Below are 6,508 nucleotides of genomic sequence, written 5' to 3' on the forward strand. Positions count from 1 at the left end.
ACTGTAAAATCTCAAGAGTGGTGGCAATTATACACATCAATCAGGGACATTATGTCAGTAGTTTAAAATGACCTACTCACTAGTGGAGTAGTCACACTTCAGAAACTGGCCATCACTGCAGTTCAGGTGTTTGTGTGCATGTGTGCATGTGTGCATGTGTGGGTGTCTTGTGCCCCCCTCACTTTTATAAAAATAATTTAAAATTGGCCTCTCTATTAAAATCAATGTACTTAAAGAGGAGACCCTTCCAAAATTCTTTGATAGAGAAGACATCTTTTTCTGTAGCTTGCTGTCACCATATGGATCATAAAATCCAATGAGAGAAGAGTGGGCTGTGCCTGCAACAACCTTGGCAGGGAGGCAGGAATTGCAATGATGGACAAGGGAGGCAGGAATCGCAATGATGGACAAGAGGCCTGAAGAATGCTAAGGCGCTGCCTAGCAAGCCAGTGGGGTTTGCTATCCCTGGAAGTAGGTGCCTGTGTCCTGCCATAACACTTCTGACAGTGGGGTTTGCTATCCCTGGAAGTAGGTGCCTGTGTCCTGCCATAACACTTCTGACTTAATTTTCAAAGGGAGCTATAAAAAGTTCATGGCAGCTCCAAGAGATGCTGGTGTGGGAGAGCCACTGGGCAGACTGGACTCAGTTTGAGAGAACAGGTGTCTCCTTGGTTTCAGGTTTCAGTTCTGTGTGGACTTCCCTGTGGGGACTCTGGAAAGGTACCAGGAAGCTTTGCTATTTTGGGTAAGAAGACGTGGTGTGATGTACAAACACCCTATGTAGTTCATCCTTGCCCCACACAAATGCCTGTATGGAATGCCACACCAGTGCCATTGCCACAACTTTCACAACAATGGTTTTTCAACATAGCCTAAAACCAAGGTCTGTGTTGTATGGAATGAAAGTCAACTTGGCAGTTGTGTGGACTAGATCAAAAACAAAGGAAAAATTATTTTGTGTATGTTTGTCAAGCAAGTGAATGTTTATGGAAGGTTATCTATCTATCTATCTATCTATCTATCTATCTATCATCTATCTATCTATCTATCTATCTATCTATCTATCTATCCATCCAATCTATCTAATCTATCATATATCTATCATCTGCCTATATCTATCTATAATCTATCATATCTATCAACTACCATCCATATCTATTTATCATCTACTTGCTTACATATCATCCATCAATCAATCATATATCTGCTTATCATTCATCTATCTATCCATCTATTATCTATCTTGTGGTACTGGTTTTGGAATATAGGGCCTTACACATAATGGCAAAATTCTCTACCTCTTAGATACATAGTAATCCTGGACGGCTTGTTCATAGTCCTGGGGTTTGGTTACAGCTATAAGTTGAGCATTTAATCTAAAAGTCCCAAATCCATAAGATAAACACATTGGAAATGTTTTGCATGTTAACATGACTCCACAGGCAGAAAACTCCATGTCTGACCTCATATGATAGACTACCATCAAAATACAAGTACATTAAAAATATTAGGCAGTGTGGGGGAAAAAAGAGAGGAAGGAAGGAGGAAAGAAAGAAGAAAGAAAGAGGAATGTATACAAACAAGGCAACTTATAGAAGAGTTTATCATGTGCTTACAGAGCCTCCATGACCATCATGGAAGAAGGCGAGGCAGCAGGCAAGCAGGCATGACACTGGAGCAGTAGCTAAACTTATGTTTTGATCGACAAGCATGAGGCAGAGAGAACTAACTGGAAATGGCATGGGCTTTTGAAGTCTCAAAACCATTCCCCAGTGACACACCTCCTCCAACAAAGCCACACCTCCTAATCCTTCCCAAGAAATCCTGCCAACTGGGGACCAAGCAGTCAAAAACACAAACCGATGGTGGCCATTCTTATTTGAACCATCAGGGTCCCATCCCTTAGATATATTATCCTAAATGCGACTGTTCCAAACTTACAGGAGATCTAAAATTAGAAGCATTTCTGACTCAAAGTGTAACTCGCATCATTGCTCACCGTCTATCGGCAATAACTTTGCAGTCTCATGGAGTGGGTGAGACAGTTTGGGACAAGGCTCAGACTGCATTCATTTCCCAACAAGCATACACTGAGAACTACAGTGTACTTCAAAGGAAGCCTCCCTGCTGGGGGTCTGCCAGAAGAACACATCAGAGAAGAGCCCAAGGCAGGTTAGGGTGGTGTACTTAGAAATACCCACTGGTAAGAAATGAACTGAATACCAAAGAAGTTGATAAATAGAGTGGTCTATAAGGAACAGGAGTTGGAAGGAAGATGGCAGTGACTTTACAGAGAGAAAGATCAGTATATTTCCAGTGACTTTACAGAGAGATCAGTAGAAACAGAGCTCTCATATTTCCATGAATTAACGTTCAATGCACTTTTAATGAAGGGGACACCCCTGGACTGGGGTGAAGGCATACATTTTTTCAACCTACTTTTGATAAGGGTTCCACCTCTCCTCTAGGCCACCACCCAGCAGAGGTAGTGGAAGTGAAAAGTTACTAGGATATGGAAGAAGTTGAGCTGCTTAGCAGTAGTTCTTTGGGGGCGAGTTCGATCTTCTTGGGCAGCAATTCAGTCCTGTAGCAAACACCAAATACGATTCAGCAGCTGCAGACCAGTCGTCCAGGCAGGCAGACACCAGGCATGAACTGGCAGCTCCAGTCCAGTCCTTTCAGCAAACAGACACTTGCCACCTGTAGTTCAATCCTGAAGAAACCGCCAGATTTGCCAACTGGCCTGAGGCAAGGCTACTGAAGTGGCAAGCTGCCACAGGGGCCTCACAGTTCATCTGTGAGTTTCTCTCAATGGTGGTGTTACCACAAGTTGAGTTCAACAACGCTATGTAAGGTGAACCAATACATGCGTGTCATTAGTGAAGAATAATTAGGCAGACCAAACCAAACCAATGCTCAGTGCTGGTCCCCCACTATCTGTGGGGTCCTATTTTTATACTCCTTCATCAAGTGTCCTTCCATGTGTTTGCTACATCCAAACATCCTTTCACCCGTGTCTGCTTCAGGAAAACAGTCTTTCATGTGTCTGCTTTAGTAAGACATCCTTTCAGTTGTGTGCCCCAGCAAAACATCATTTGACACAACTAAAGAACTAGAAGTTTCTACTTTACTGGAGGGAGAAGTGAAAAGTAATGCAACTGAACTGAAAATCCTCCAAGGGTGCCAGTATACTTATGACGGCCTCTCCAGAGCTGACAGAGGCAGGGCAGCCCAGAGCCCCTGCTAAGGTTGGGTGATCACAGACTTCTCACTGGAAGAAGGAGCTGAGTGCTGAGGAAACTGTAGACTTTGACCTGTTGGCTCCATGCCTCAGAAAGTACATGCTGTCCCCCAAGACTCTATTTAGAGTGACTGCCAGCAGTTGGCTGCTTGGGTACACCACTGACATGCAACCCGAGGCCTTGGAGTGCCCAGGCTTGGGGCCTTAGGTGTGCTGAGCAAGCCAGACACAGAATATCACCCCTCAGTCTTCACACTCATCAGAGCTGGGAGCAGGCTCAGAATTACAGACACCTCTCATGGGAGTCCAGAAGTTCTTTCATGGGATAATAATGTTCTGTCTTGATGACAATCAAAGGAGCAATTCAGTGAGTGAGCCTCAGAGGGGCTTTAACTGGGCTAGTGCCCAGATAGTTGGGGGTGGTGCCACCCCTGGGCAGGTTGTCCTGGGTTCTATAAGAAAGTAGACTAAGCAAGCCACATGGAGCACGCAGCATTTTGCCATGGTCTCTGCTTCAGTTTCTGCCTTCAGGTATTTGAGCTCCTTCTTTAGCTGCCTTCCATAATGGATTGCAAGCTGTAAAATGAAATAATTTCCTCCCCAAGTTGCTTTTTGGTTGTGTTTTTTATCACAACAATAACGCTGCAAAGTGTAATATCTAGAAGTGGTAAATGTGCACAGAGATGTGTGTGAATTACAGGTAAATACCATGTCTTACAGAGGGGCTGGAACATTCATAGACTTTAGTGTCCTTAGGATATCTGTGAACTCATTCCCAGTGGACAGCAAGAGAATACTGTACGTTGAATGATTTTATATGCATGGAAAGATCATTATCTATCTATCTATCTATCTATCTATCTATCTATCTATCTATCTATCTATCTATCTATCTATAATATGTGTATTTACTTTTTGTAATTATGGAACTTTTCTGTCAAAGCAAAATGTAGACAGTGGTCATACTGAATGGGTGAAAGATGGGTACCTGTGTTTGGGGCTGAGGGTGGGGTGGGGTGGGATGGGGTGCTGCTGTGTGCCAAAGGGCCACTTGCCTTCACTCCATTTCCCTCTCCCCTTTCCTTGGAGACAGCTACAAGCATCTACATGAGGCTGGACATGTGTGAAGAGAAGGGACAGATTCCCCCAGGAGTGACCTCTAAGGTTGCAGCTGTGAAAATGAAGTTGAACCCAGGCTCCATGAGGGTCCATTGCTTCCCCAAATTTGTAAGCCCATGTCCTAACCCCTTGTATGTCAGAATGTGACCAGATTTGGAGATAAGGTCTTTATAGTGACAACCATGTCAAATGTGATCATCGGGGTGGGCCCTAAGCTGGTGATAACTAACAGGAAGGGGGAGCTTGGATGAAGAGGCAGAGGCCCAGGGAAAACAGCATGAGAATGTGGAGAAAGCTGTGCTTGTGTCAAGGGGAGGACCAAGGAGGAGACTCCTCATGGTCCCTAGAGCAGCAGTTCTCAGCCTTTCATAGGGCTCACCTAAGACCATTGGAAAATACACAGATTTTATATTATGATTCATAACAGTTGTAAAAGTACAGTTATGAAGTAGCAATGAAAACAATTTAACAGTTGGGCTCACAACGTGAGGAACTGTACTAAAGGATTTCAGCATCAGGAAGGTTGAGAACCACTGCCCCAGAAAAAAATCCCTGCCAGCTCTCTTGATCTAGATTTCTAGCTTCTGGAACTATGGACGCAACAAACTCTGGCTAGAGTGTTTCTTCCTTTGCAGATCTTTGTACAGCAGCCTTAGGGTAACCTGGAATCAGGGCAGCAGCCGATTTGAAGCACTTATCCAGAGTCTCTCAAGGAAGATGGTGGAGCCCTTGGGGCCTCTGGGAAATATGGATTTTGGCTGCTCCACAGTACTCAGCAAAGAAGAAATTGCTGCCCAGTTCTGCCTGGGGATGCCTGGGGCTGCCCAGGACTGCCCGGTTCTGCCTGGATTCTGCCCAGGGGGCATCACCTTATCTTCTAAGCCAACTGGATTTCCAATCTAGCAAAGGAGGAGAATTCCTGACCTGGCTAAGTTTAGAGGTAGGTTTCTAACTTTAGAGGTAGGTCTCACATCTCAGGTAATCTATCCCAACGAGGTATATAGCACCGAATCCTAAATCTTGGAGAGGAATATAACTGTTTACTGAACGTTTTCCAGAAGCCAAGCGTGTGGGATGTTGAAGTTCCTGATTAATGTGGCCTGCTCTTCTCTCCACTTCTCCATGTCTGCCTACGCAAGTACACAGCAGCTGTTCAAGAAGCTTTGTGCTGTGTCCTCCCTCCTTTTGAAAAAACAAACAAACAAACAAACAAACAAACAAAAAGCCAACCCAACAGCCCAGCTGTACTGACTTTCTCCGCTCTACCACTTCCTTCCCCTCGTCTATTTCCCCCTCTCAGTAATATCATGTTCTTTCACATGGCCATGAATTTATCTTCTCTTAGCATTGCCTTTTCTCTGGGCTACTTATCCTGGTAAAAAACAATAAATGCAGAGCCTAGAGTCAGTGGCCAGGTGGAAGTCTTCTTGCTTGTTCACTGTCAGTGAGCTAGTAGTAGTATCTGGTTAACTATCTATCTATCAATCTATCAATCTATCTATCTATCTATCTATCTATCTATCTATCTATCTATCTATCTACCATCTATCCCTTCAGCTATCCATCCATCCACCCACCCACCCACCCAACTGCCTGACTATCTATTTTATCATATTACATCCATCTATTTATTGTCCAGCTCTTTAAACTTTCTAATGTTCTACAGTATGGTGGGATGTCTCCAGGGCCATATTAACCCATTACACGTTTCCTGAAGAATGAGAACAGAGGACCTCAACGGCTGCAAACAAAGTAATAGAGTGATGGGCACACTAACTGCCCTGATTTCATCAGTACACATTGCATGCATGTATTGAAATAGCACAATTTCTCCCACAGAAACATGCTACTATTACATGTTGGTTAAAAGGGAAAATCAGATCTAAAACTTTATAATTGGGGGGCTGTAGGTGGCTTGGCAGTTAAGAGCACCTATTGCCTTTGCAGAGGAACTGGGGTGGGTCCCCAGTATTCACATGGTGGCTTGGAAATGTCTTTAACTCCTGCCCTGGAGGCTACAGCATCCTCCTCTCACCTCCACAGGCACTGGACACCCATGTGGTACACAGTTAAAACACACCAGCACACAAAAAAATTAAAAAGATGTATAGATTAAAATTGATACAAGTAGAGACTTGTACACATGCA

This window comes from Mus caroli, chromosome 11, assembly GCF_900094665.2.
Source record: "Mus caroli chromosome 11, CAROLI_EIJ_v1.1, whole genome shotgun sequence".
Classification (NCBI taxonomy): Eukaryota; Metazoa; Chordata; class Mammalia; order Rodentia; family Muridae; genus Mus; species Mus caroli.